This window comes from Triticum aestivum, chromosome 5D (genome assembly GCF_018294505.1).
Source record: "Triticum aestivum cultivar Chinese Spring chromosome 5D, IWGSC CS RefSeq v2.1, whole genome shotgun sequence".
NCBI classification, from domain to species: Eukaryota; Viridiplantae; Streptophyta; class Magnoliopsida; order Poales; family Poaceae; genus Triticum; species Triticum aestivum.
This window is the reverse complement of record NC_057808.1, coordinates 332105065-332119338: the sequence shown is the minus strand read 5'-3', so window position 1 is coordinate 332119338 and position 14274 is coordinate 332105065. Positions and strand designations below refer to the sequence as shown.

Below are 14274 nucleotides of genomic sequence, written 5' to 3'. Positions count from 1 at the left end.
AAACAGTAGGTACAGCTAGTCCGTCAATAGCCAGCCATCGCACTGTAAAAATAGGATAGGTTCGATCTATGGTCATTGAGGGCCTCCTAAGATGATCTACTAAATTCATCGAGTTGTTCTAAAGAATCAAAACGATCGGTTATTAACGGAATTCCTTGTCGGCTTTCCGTGAAATACTCGTTTGGCCTAGGACTTCCAAACACGTCATAAGCTAAACCCGTACTGACAAATAACCAACCCGCAATGAATAGGGAAGGTATAGTAATGCTATGAATAACCCAGTATCGAATACTGGTAATAATATCAGCAAAAGAACGTTCTCCCGTGCTTCCAGACATGCTGAACTCCCAAAAATTTTGTACATTCAAAAAAGGAATTGATTCCGTAAAAGATGGAATCGACCAGTAAATAGAAAATTACTGATATTTCATCCTTGTGAGATTGTCAATTTTGTACCAAAGGTGTATTTTGAGTATACCGAATTAGTATAGCTATCCTTCCTATGGCACAGCAATCTGGTTTTGCGTGGTTCCGAAACATAATTATTTTTTTATTTTTTATTTTTTTTGTCTATAGGAAAGCTATATGTTATTTAAGGCATCAATAGAAAACCCCATTTTTGTAGGTTCTACTTACTTTTCATTGGCTTCGGAATAATAGAGTAATTCGGAATAGCAGCCAAAATCTTGGGAAAATCTAAGTTAATGACCAATAGGTTTGGATAAATAATTTAGGAAGGATATTCTCATACTGACACAATACAAGGACAAGTATATGTGAAATCTATCCTTTCATAATTCGTAATTCATCCTTGTATTGTTTGTTGGATTAGGTCTAACTTTCTTGACCAAACTACGAGCGCGGAACTTTACGAGATGAAATAGGGAAAGACAGAAAATAGAATAGAACTTAAAAGGATAATTGAAGTGACTCGTCTTCGAATCTACTTTGGTTGGAGTTCGAAAAAGGAATAAAAATAAAGTAAATTCAAGGAAGAGCTTTCTTTTTTTTAACAGTCCCTTGGCAGGTCGTGGAATGCTTTTGTTCTCCTCTTATTCCATATGTAATACAATCAGTTAAAATAAGAAGGAATAGGGGAATATTCGATCGTTCACTCCAAAAAGAGGGTCCTATTGAAAAAGAAATTATCCAAAATAGAAAGAAGTTTTTTTCAAATTCAATTGTTTATTTATCTCTTATTCAAAAATTTCACTGAAAATTGAATGAAAAAATGAAATTCAATGGGGTTAGATGATCTAGTTCTTAATATTATTACTTTACTCAATTAACAAATTCCGCAACAAATCTCTTGATTCAGAATTAGGGACTCATGTATCATCTGATGAATCCACTTTATTTTACACTTCTGTATCTTACTCTATCTTGTTTTTTAGTATTATCTAAAATAACTGATGAATTCTGAATTTTCCATAACTTAGGTAAATGCTTTACCAAGATATGTAGTGTAGTAAAAAAATGGAATTTCACTCTTTCATGCTTACTTTAATTAGTTATTTTGGTTTTCTACTGGCTGCTTTAACTATAACCCCAACTCTATTTATTGGCTTGAACAAGATACGCCTTATTTGAATTGACTGAATAATTATAATTCAGAAAAGAAAAATCTTTCTTTGGGATTCCTGGCATTCTACGACTCTTTTCCAGACTAATTAGGAATTCTTTTCTTGGTCACTGAGATTCGTGGATAATTTAGAGTACTACTTAGGGATAGATCGTACCTCTTTTTTTATCCCCTCGAACAAATCGAAATGATTGAAGTTTTTCTATTTGGAATCGTCTTAGGCCTAATTCCTATTACTTTAGCGGGATTATTCGTGACTGCGTATTTGCAATACAGGCGTGGGGATCAGTTGGATCTTTGATTGAGTCATTTTTTTGGTACCATAACTCTCTTGTCACCTACTAGCCCGTCGATATTGAATTAATAGAGAAATCATTTACAAGGGAGATAGGTTAGTTACGTTTATATATGAAAAATCGAGATCTAGTGACATAACGCAAGGTCTTCCAAAAGTGGAACAAATCTTTGAAGCGCGTTCAATTGATTCATTATCCCCGAATCTCGAAAGGAGAATTGAGGATTGGAATGAGCGTATACCAAGAATTCTTGGGGTCCCTTGGGGACTCTTGATTGGAGCTGAGCTAACCATAGCCCAAAGTCGTATCTCTTTGGTTAATAAAATCCAAAGGTTTATCGATCCCAAGGGGTACAGATCCATAATAGACATATGGAGATTATTATACACCAAGTAACATCAAAAGTGCGGGTTTCCGAAGATGGAATGTCTAATGTTTTTTCGACTGGGAATTAATCGGACTATTGCGAGCGGAAAGAGCAGGACGAGCTTCGGATGAATCGATCTATTATTGGGCAATCTTATTGGGAATAACATGGGCTTCCACTACAGGAAACAGCTACTTTGCCGTCTGCCACGGCGGACGGCAAAGGCTCGAAAGGCGGACGGCAAAGACCTTTGCCGTCAGCCGCGGACGGCAAAAGGCTCCGGCAAAGAACGCTACGGTAAACAACTCCTTTGCCGTCTGCTTCCTGGCGGCGGACGGCAAAGGCTCTTTGCCGTCTGCGGCGGACGGCAAAGAGGGCGGACAGCAATAATTGCGCTGTCAGTCCGTTAAGTGGCTAACGGCAGACCTTTGCCGTCCGCCGCAGACGGCAAAATTTCTCTGGTCTTTGCCGTCCGCCGTATGATGTCATCTACACGTCACTAGATGGCAGGGGAGCCGGGGCGGCGGGGCGACGGGGTGGCGGGGGCGACGGGGCGGCGGGCGGCGGGGGCGACGGGGCGGCGGGCGGCGGCGGCGGGGTCGGAGGACAAGGGCGCGCGAGGACGAAGTGAGTAACGGGCGGGGGGTACCTGCCGTTAGGCAAGTGCCCTCTTTGCCATCAGCCAGCCTTTGCCGTCCGCCTTTTTGCCTCTTTGCCGTCTGCTAGCGGACGGCAAAGAGGTGGGCCGTTAAGATTTTTTCAAACGAGCGGGGGGTGGGGGCCACCACACTCTTTGCCGTCTGCCAGCGGACGGCAAAGATTCTTTGCCGTGTGCTGGCAGACGGCAAAGAGCTGGCAGATGGCAAAGAGCTTCTTTGCCGTCAGCCTTTTCTTTGCTGTCTGCTTATGTGTAGCTGATGGCAAAGAGCTTCTTTGCCGTCAGCTAGCAGACGGCAAAGAGCTGGCAGATGGAAAATTAGCTGATTCCAGTAGTGTTCCCTGAATACCCAAAGTTTCATATCTGAAGCAAGTTTTCAAGAAACTGCTCGAGTTTTAGCAAAAGCTGCCCTACGAGGTTGCATTGATTGGTTGAAAGGCTTGAAAGAAAATGTAGTTCTGGGGGGATTATACCTGTTGGTACCGGATTCCAAAATGTGTGCATCGTTCCCCACAAGACAAGAACCTTTATTTCGAAATAAAAAAATCTATTCGCGTCGGAAATGACAGATTTTTTGTTTCTCCATACAGAATTAGTTTCTTCAGATTCTGATGTAACAAACAATTTTTATGAGACATAAGAACCCCCATTTAACATTTAACCCTATATCATTTAAGGATACATAAAAAATATTTTTTTACTTTACTAGACTTTTGAACTTAGAACACTAACAGGTCAAATTTTAGATTTTTAAGATTTTTATTTCAATAAGTAAAACAAGTCAGTTAATTCATTAAGGTGGTTATGTTTATACCATGTATCAATGGCCAACTCTTATCTTAGTACAAGGTTCTCTCGGAACAATTTTTATTTATTTCAAGCTATTTCGGATCTTTCTTAATCTTCAAAAAGAACTAAATTCCGTAATGGAATGGTAGGATTAAAAAAAGGAAGTGTGGAAAAAATGACAAGAAGATATTGGAACATTAATTTGAAAGAGATGATAGAAGCAGGAGTTCATTTTGGTCATGGTATTAAGAAATGGAATCCTAAAATGGCCCCTTACATTTCGGCAAAGCATAAAGGTACTCATATTAAAAATCTCGCTAGAACGGCTCGTTTTTTATCAGAAGCTTGTGATTTAGTTTTTGATGCAGCAAGTCAGGGAAAAAGTTTCTTAATTGTTGGTACCAAAAAAAGAGCAACAGATTTAGTAGCATCAGCTGCAATAAGGGCTCGTTGTCATTATATTAATAAAAAGTGGTTCAATGGTATGTTAACGAATTGGTCGATTACGAAAACTAGACTTTCTCAATTTAGAGACTTAAGAGCAGAAGAAAAAATGGGAAAATTCCACCATCTCCCAAAAAGAGATGTGGCAATCTTGAAGAGAAAATTATCTACCTTGCAAAGGTATCTCGGCGGGATCAAATATATGACGAGGTTGCCAGACATTGTGATCGTCCTTGATCAGCAAAAAGAGTATATAGCTCTTCGGGAATGTGCCATTTTGGGGATTCCTACTATTTCTTTAGTCGATACAAATTGTGACCCAGATCTCGCGAATATATCGATTCCAGCCAACGATGACACTATGACTTCAATTCGATTGATTCTTAACAAATTAGTATTTTCAATTTGTGAGGCCCGTTCTCTCTATATAAGAAATCGTTGATTAAGAATAAATAGTGAATTCTTGGGCAACTGCGTAAATTTATTGAATCACTTACTTTACTATATCTTTTTTGCATAGAATTTTTTTGCATAGAAAAAAGAAGGGGAATATTGATATATATTAGAGGGTATTGATATATATTATGATCTGATGTGCTTTCTTGGTATCCTAAATATAAGATTAATACTTCAAGTTGCTGAGTTGAGAAAGAGATGGTTGAATCAAAAGAATTCCTTTTTTGAAGTCCAATTTTTATCAGAGGACAATATGAATATTATACCTTGTTCCATTAAAACACTCCGGGTGTAGAAGTAGGCCAACACTTCTATTGGCAAATAGGAGGTTTCCAAATTCATGCCCAAGTACTCATCACTTCTTGGGTCGTAATTACTATCTTGCTAGGTTCAGTTGTCATAGCTGTTCGGAATCCACAAACCATCCCGATCGACGGTCAGAATTTTTTTGAATATGTACTTGAGTTTATTTGAGACTTGAGCAAAACTCAGATTGGAGAAGAATATGGTCCCTGGGTTCCCTTTATTGGAACTATGTTCCTTTTATTTTTGTTTCGAATTGGTCGGGTGCTCTTTTACCTTGGAAAATTATAGAGTTACCCCATGGGGAATTAGCAGTGCCCACGAATGATATAAATACTACTGTTGCTTTATCTTTACTCACGTCAGCGGCATATTTTTATGCTGGTCTTAGCAAAAAAGGATTGAGCTATTTCGAGAAATATATTAAACCAACTCCAATCCTTTTTCCAATTAACATCCTAGAAGATTTCACAAAACCATTATCGCTTAGCTTTCGACTTTTCGGGAATATATTGGCGGATGAATTAGTCATTGTTGTTCTTGTTTCTTTAGTCCCCTTAGTAATCCCTATACCGGTCATGTTTCTTGGATTATTTACAAGCGGTATTCAAGCTCTTATTTTTGCAACATTAGCCGCAGCCTATATAGGTGAATCCATGGAGGGTCATCATTGAATTGACTCTTTTTGGAAATAGTATTTTTTGTGCAGCTTAGCTCAATTCATGCATGGTTCTAGATAATCTGCTTGGTTGCAAAAAAAAGTTAGAAATGCGTATGAATATATAGCCTAGAGTTGTAGGAGAGAGAATAGAATAGACTATATTATGGAATTTTCAAAGTATATATGCATTAAGGAGGGTGGAGTCATGCAAGATCTATACTATAATATCCTTAATGTCTATAAGTGGAGTCCTCTTTTATGCAGGTTTCCACTTTAAGCAATGATTTTAGAATCTGATTCAATAGAAAATGAGAAAATATGCAAACAAAATAGAAGAAACAAATGTATATATATATATATAGGATATAATATTATATATTCCTAGGTTAGATTGATTATCTAATCCGATATATGGATATGGAATTCCTTTCTATGTAGTTCGGACAATTCACATTATCATTTCAATTTGATTTCAATTTGTACTTTTTAGTTACTTTACTTCTCCCCAATAGAGCTTAGAAGTAAGAATTTATTGGTTGATTGTATCCTTAACCATTTCTTTCTTTTTTGACACGAGGAACTACTCACCATGAATCCACTAATTGCTGTTGCTTCTGTTATTGCTGCTGGATTGGCCGTAGGGCTTGCTTCTATTGGACCTGGAGTTGGTCAAGGTACTGCTGCAGGACAAGCTGTAGAAGGTATTGCGAGACAGCCAGAAGCAGAAGGTAAAATACGAGGTACTTTCTTGCTTAGTCTAGCTTTTATGGAAGCTTTAACAATTTATGGACTAGTTGTGGCACTAGCGCTTTTATTTGTGAACCCTTTTGTTTAATCTTAAAAAAATCTTTTGATTTTGATTAGATACTTTTTTCTTTTTTAGTAAATTGGTATTTGCTTCCGCAATTCCAATTATATCAATACTTTATTTAATTTACTACTATTTATTACTCCTGGAATTATCTATTTATCGGGATAGATAATACCCCATTCTAGGAAGGGCTGAGTTGAGTATTATTAATTTAGAAGATATGCTCACCTTCTTATTTCTCGTCCTTAGTTTAGGAAAGTGGAAAGTTTTTTCCTTTTATTTTAGGAATTTTGGGAACAGAACATTTCAACAAAGGAAGTCTTTCACGGGTCAAACAAGACGTAAGACTTAATCTAAAAGAAATTACTAGATTGAATCTATTATGGTTCATGGCTTGGAAATATAGCCTAGGATGATGGTGTCATTCTCTAGCCGAACGCGGAACATTCCATTGGGTAGGGCTTCCGTAACTAAACCTTCGAAAGTTACTTTTGCTTCTCTCGGGGTTTTTTTTCTCTCCTATTTTTTTCTGTCATATTTTTTTCTCCTATTTTTCTATTTTTATTTTAAAAATAGGAAGGGCGAGATAGAATTTGAGCACTATAGACGGGGCGATTACCATATATAACATAAGACTTCTCCCCCAATTCTGTTTAGTCGAGCTTCTCGATCTGTCATTATTCCTCGAGAAGTAGAAAGAATAGCAATTCCCATTCCACCCAAAACTTTAGGAATTCCTTGATAGTTGGTATAAATTCGTAAGCCGGGTCGGCTGATACGCTTTAAAAAGGTTCTTGTTCTATATATTCCTTTTCTAGTCTTTCTCTTTTGATGTCGCAAAGTTGAAACCAAGAAATATCTATTACGTTCCTGATGTTTCCGAACACTTTCAATAAAACCCTCTCGTAGAAGTATTTTAACAATGTTTTCGGTAATATTTGTAGATACTACTCGAACTGTTCCTTTTTTATTCATGTCCGCATTTCTTATAGAGGTTAGTAAATCAGCAATAGTGTCCTTGCCCATAAGACTCTAATTCTAGGTTCCTCCTAATTTTTCTATAATCAACATGTTTTCTTTTTTTCATTTTGGATTTTATAACATATACGTAAAACACAATCTACTAAATTAATTCTTTGGTCTCAATTTCGCCTACTAGTATTTATAATACTTCAAGAGCTAATGAAACTATTTTGGTATAATTCAATTCTCTCAATTCCTCGGCAATCGCGCCAAAAACTCGAGTTCCTTTTGGATTGCCTTTTTGATCAATTATAACCGCAGCATTGTCATCATAGCGGATTATTATACCGTCTTCGCATTTGAACTTTTCACATGTACATACAATTACAGCTCGAATTACTTCGGATCTTTCTAGAGGCATTTGGGGCAATGCGTCTTTGATTACAGCAACAATAACATCACCAATACGAGCATATCGCTGATTACCAGCAGCTCCTATGACTCGAATACACATCAATTTTTGAGCTCCACTATTATCTGCTACATTTAAAAGGGTCTGAGGTTGAATCATATTATTTTGATTTCAATTGTTATTTCAATGCAAAAGGATGAAAGAAATATTGTCTTTCCAGAAAGAAAAACCGGGCATTTTTTTATCTTCCATACCCCTTTTAGGGTTCTATATCTCTAATCGAATAAATTGACTTCGTATGGGCATTTTACTGGCAGCTATGGAGATAGCTGCTCTAGCTACAGTTTCAGATACTCCCCCCATTTCATAAAGTATACGACCAGGTTTAACAACGGATACCCAATATTTGGGGGACCCCTTTCCCGAGCCCATACGTGTTTCCGTGGGTCTTAGTGTAACCAGTTTGTCGGGAAATATACGTACCCATATTTTTCCACCACGATGTGCATATCGTGTTATTGCGCTTCGTCCTGCTTCTATATGTCTCGCTGTGATCCAGGCGGGTTCAAGTGCTTGAAGAGCATATCTACCAAAACAAATACGATTGCCTCGGCAGGATTTTCCTTTCATTCTTCCTCTATGTTGTTTCCGAAATCTGGTTCTTTTGGGGTTATAGTCGATGGTTCTCTTTCTTAGTTCCATCTCTACTACAAAACTGGACATTTCCAGCTCCTCGCGAATGGAATGAGAAAGCATGTAAATTTCTCTAATTCATAATATTCCAAAATATTACGGTACGGATAGATACACATTAATAGATAATAGAAAAAGTTCGGTTTTTTATATTGAATTTGTTAAAACAGAAAAATATAATATATGGTCAAAAAAGAAGATCTAGAATATATCCAGATGTGTGTGTATATTTATCTAAATTCTATATTTATAGATAATGTAATCCTTCTTAAAAAATCCTTATTTTTACTCTTATTGAATCGCGGTAAACTATTCTAATTCATTAAGAATTTCGCGGGCGAATATTTACTCTTTCCTATCTTATTTGTTAATTTATAAACTTGCCAAATAAGACAATTTTTTTGGTTTGTTCCGCCATCCCACCCAATGAAGTGTTAGGATTCTTTTCAATAAAATCCTATGGAATCATAGGTTCTGTCGTTCCCACTGCTTCTCCTTGAATGGTTAGGTCTGAATCCCGCAATGGAGCTTACAAAAAATTTCTTTCCAAGTTAATTTTCTCAGTTTTATTAACCCGGGCGGCTCTTTATTATTGCTTTAAATTTTTAGTTCTTGTTTCAAGTTACAATTTTTAATTCTCTATTATTTTTATTATATTGATGCTTTATCACATTGCCTTTTATGATGTAATTCATAGACCATACATAGTGGAATCCTATATCTTATTTATTTCCTCTTCCTTCTTCCTATCATCCCTCCCTTTATCCACATCCCTTTAGTTTTAATTCACAACCTAGAATCCCTTTTCTTTTTTAGAGAAAAATTGCAGTTGCTACAACTATATGACACATCTACTCATTTATGATAGAGGTATTTATTCATATAGTGACTGTTTCTTAGTTAGGATCTCGACAATACGAAGCAATAGGTTGGTTATTAGATAATTTTCTATAATTACTAAGTTTTTTTCTTAAAAAAAGAAAAAATAACGAGTCACACACTAAGCATAGCAATTATATTAAATGACTTATAAATTTTCATTAAATCTTATAGAAAGAGGTATAATTTCTTCTTTTGCAGGGATTTCAGGAAAAAAGTCTCTTGTCATTTCTTATTCTATCAATGGATAGAATCCGAAGACAAGATTACTTATTCTTCGTCTACGAATATCCAAATTTTTACACCTAATACTCCATGGATAGTCCGAATTGGATAGCAGCAATAATCAATTTTAGCGCGAATTGTTTGGAGGGGAAGTCTACCCTTTTTAATAGATTCGGCGCGTGCAATTTCTTTTCCTCCGAGACGACCCGCAATTTTTACTTTTACTCCCCTTATATCTGCTTTTTAAGTTAATTCAATGTCTTTTTTCATTGCCTTTCGGAAATGAAACTCTATTTTTTAATTGGAAAGCTATATATTCTGCAAGAATGTTAGGCTGTCCATAAGGTTCTTTAACTTTTTTGATAGAAATATTAAATCTCTGGTTTACAGAGTTAATTTCCTTTTGTAGATCTTTCTCTAATTCTTCAATTGCTCCTTTTTTCTTTAATAAATTTGGGAATCCAATATGGATTATGACGTGGATCGTATCGGTTTCTTTTTGGATTTCTATATGTGTAATTACTTCGGAACTTGAACCTGAGTCCAGTTTTCTATTATGTGTAATTACTTCGGAACTTGAGTCTGATTCTATTTTTCTATTCGAGCCCTTTTTCCTATTCTTTTGTATATAGTTCTTGATACAATCCCTTATTTTTTATCTTCCTGTAGACCTTCAAAATAATTTTTTGGTTGTGCGAACCAAAAGGAATGGTGTTTTTGGGTTGTACCAAGTCTGAAACCGAGTGGATTTATTTTTTGTCCCATATTTTTCTATTCTATATTTTTTACTGGGAATTGAAATCTTAGATGGATCTAAAGGTTATTTAGATTTCTTTACTATATTTAGTACAATTGTTATATGACACATGCTTTTTTTATGGGGAAACTACGTCCTCGAGCTCGAGGTCTGAATTTCTTCATAATAGTACTCCTACTGACTTCGGCTTTAGTAATAAATAAATTCGCTTTGTCGAAATCCCTATAATGAGTAGCATTTGCGGCTGCCGAATAAACCAACTTTAAGATGGGATAAGATGCTCGATAGGGCATGAGGTTCAGTATCATAACAGTTTCCTCGTAGTAACGCCAGCGAATCTCGTCAAGAACTCTTTTTGCTTTGAAAACAGACATAGGGATACGTTTTTGTGCTTTGAAAACTCTCTCGAACTTAAGTAGACGATCGGTTGGAACTTTCCTTGCGAGTTTCCTTAGCCCACTTTTCTTCTTCTTTATCCTAGGGATATACTTTACTAGTTTGAAACTTGTCATAAATAAGGTTATTCCCCGCCTACCTTTACTTTATTTTGAATCTTTTTTTTCTTCTTAATCTTTCTATTCAGAATTCAGTTAACGACGAGATTTAGTATCCTTTCTTGCATTTTCATAACTCGTGAAATGCCGAGTAGGCACGAATTCCCCCAATTTGCGACCTACAATAGGATTTGTTATGTAAATAGGTATATGTTCCTTTCCATTATGAATCGCGATTGTATGGCCAACCATTGTGGGTAGAATGCTAGAAGCCCGGGACCACGTTACTATTGTTTCTTTCTCCTCCTTCATATTGACCTTTTCTATCTTTGCCAATAAATGATGAGCTACAAAAGGATTCATTTTTTTCATGTCACAGTCGATTACTCCTTTTTTTCCTTTTTAAAGAGTGGCATTGTATGTCCAATATCTTGATCGAAGTAAGGAGGTCAGAATAAATAGAATAATGATCAATGGAAAAAAGAAAAAAATCCTTTAGCTGGATAAGGGGCGGATGTAGCCAAGTGGATCAAGGCAGTGGATTGTGAATCCACCATGCGCGGGTTCAATTCCCGTCGTTCGCCCATCGCATTATTGCAAATTCCAAAAATGCAATTTTCCATATTCCTAGTTACGTATTTACTTACGGTGACGAAGAATAAAACTATCGCTATATTTTTTCCTTTTCCTAGTTCTTCTTCCAAGCGCAGGATAACACCAAGGGGTTGTGGGTTTTTTTCTACCAATGGGAGCTTTCCCTTCACCGCCCCCATGGGGGTGGTCCACAGGGTTCATAACTACCCCTGTTACTACGGGGCGTTTACCTAGCCAACACTTAGATCCGGCTCTACCCAAACTTTTTTGGTTCACCCCAACATTACCCACTTGTCCGACTGTTGCTAAGCAGTTTTGGGATACTAAACGGGATAACTCTCTTATAGGGTAAATCAAAGGCCTCCTCCTTCAAATAGTTCGACCCAATGCTACAACCCATGGCGAGCAACAGTCGGACAAGTGGGTGTAATTTCAGGCCTTTGATTTATTGTGCAACTGCCCATTTCAACCGAAAAGGAAGAAATTTATCTTCTTAACCTGATAAGGGATTTATTGATTCACTTTGAACGGGCTAGCATGACCCCCCAGACCGCCCTTGTTAAGGATACAGATGTAGTCGCCGGCTCATTCTTCAGGTGAGATCCTTTGCCTCAAAAGGATTGGGATAACTTGATGCATACTTGTTACTATTATCGTTACTTGCTCGTTACAAATTATCTTGCTATCAAACTACTCGCTACTTACAATTTCAGCACTTGCACACATTACCTCACTGAAAACTACTTGTCATTTCCTTCTGCTCCTCGTTGTCTTCGACACTCTTACTTATCAAAAAGAGCTATAATTGATCCCCTATACTTGTGGGTCATCATGGCACCACCCCTTGTGGGTTGCCTCCCCTCTCCCCTATGGTGTTGGAGAACGCAGCATTTCAAAAAGTTTACCTACGATCACACAAGATCTATCTAGGGGATGCATAGCAACAAGCGGGGAGAGTGTGTCCACGTACCCTCGTAGACCGAAAGCGGAAGCATTTAGTAATGTGGTTGATGTAGTCGAACGTCTTCGCCATCCAACCGATCCAAGCACCGAACGTACAACACCTCCACGTTCAGCACACGTTCAGCTCGATGACGTCCCTTGAACTCTTGATCCAGTTGAGGCCAAGGGCGAGTTCCGTCAGCACGACGGTGATGATGAAGTTACCGGCACAGGGCTTCGCCTAAGCACTACGAAGATATGACCGAGGTGTGTAACTGTGGAGGGGGGCACCACACAAGGCTGAGAGAAGACTTGATGTGCCTTTGGGATGCCCCCTCCCACGTATATAAAGGGGGGAGGAGAGGTGGCCGGCCCAAGGGGTGGCACGCCATGGGGGGAGTCCTACTTGGACTCCCGGTCCAAGTAGGATTCGCCCCCCCTTTCCTATTCCCACTAGGAGAAGGAGGGAAGGAGGAGGAGGAAAGAAGGAAAGGGGGGCCGGCCCCCCAACCCTAGTCCAATTCGGTTTGGGCTTGGGGGGCGCCACCACCTGGCCGCCGCATCCTCTCTCCACTAGGGCCCATGAAGGCCCATTAACTCTCGGGGGGGGGGGGGGGAGGTCCGGTAACCCCCGGTACTCCTGAAAATGCCCAAACCTTTCCGAAACCATTCCGGTGTCCAAACATAACCTTCCAATATATCAATCTTTATGTATCGACCATTTCGAGACTCCTCATCATGTCTGTGATCTCATCCGGGACTCCGAACAAGCTTCGGTTCATCAAATCACATAACTCATAATACAAATCGTCATCGAACGTTAAGCGTGCGGTCCCTACGGGTTCGAGAACTATGTAGACATGACCGAGACACATCTCCGGACAATAACCAATAGCGGAACCTGGATGCTCATATTGGCTCCTAGATATTCTATGAAGATCTTTATCGGTCAAACCGCATAACAACATACGTTGTTCCCTTTGTCATCGGTATGTTACTTGCCTGAGATTCGATCGTCAGTATCATCGTACCTAGTTCAATCTCGTTACCGACAAGTCTCTTTACTTATTCCGTAATGCATTATCCCTTAACTAACTCATTAGTCACATTGCTTGCAAGGCACATAGTGATGTGCATTACCGAGAGGGCCCAGAGATAGCTCTCCGATACACAGACTGACAAATCCTATTCTTGATCTATGCCAACTCAACAAACACCATCGGAGACACCTGTAGAGCACCTTTATAATCACCCAGTTATGTTGTGACGTTTGATAGCACACAAGGTGTTCCTCCGGTATTCGGGAGTTGCATAATCTCATAGTCTGAGGAACATGTATAAGTCCTGAAGAAAGCAATAGCAATAAAACTAAACGATCATAATGCTAAGCTAACGGATGGGTCTTGTCCATCACATCAGTCTCTAATGATGTGATCCCGTTCATCAAATGACACACATGTCTATGGCTAGGAAACTTAACCATCTTTGATTAATGAGCTAGTCAAGTAGAGGCATGCTAGGGACACTCTGTTTGTCTATGTATTTACACATGTACTAAGTTTTCGGATAATACAATTCTAGCATGAATAATAAACATTTATCATGATATAAGGAAATATAAATAACAACTTTATTGTTGCCTCTAGGGCATATTTCCTTCAGTCTCCCACTTGCACTAGAGTCAATAATCTAGATTACATAGTAATGATTCTAACACCCGTGAAGTCTTGGTGCTGATCATGTATTGCTCGTGAGAGAGGCTTAGTCAATGGGTCTGCAACATTCAGATCCGTATGTATCTTGCAAATCTCTATGTCTCCCTCCTTGACTTTTTCACGGATGGAATTGAAGCGTCTCTTGTTGTGATTGGTTCTCTTGTGAAATCTGGATTCCTTGGCCAAGGCAATTGCACCGGTATTGTCACAAAAGATTTTCATTGGACCCGATG

The 14274-nt window shown here is 38.4% G+C and overlaps 1 pseudogene; it reads left to right on the top strand.

Moving 5' to 3' along the window:
* The first annotated feature begins 4651 nt into the window (after positions 1–4651).
* On the top strand, positions 4652–5610 carry LOC123124807 (ATP synthase subunit a, chloroplastic-like; annotated as a pseudogene).
* The last annotated feature ends 8664 nt before the right edge of the window (positions 5611–14274 follow it).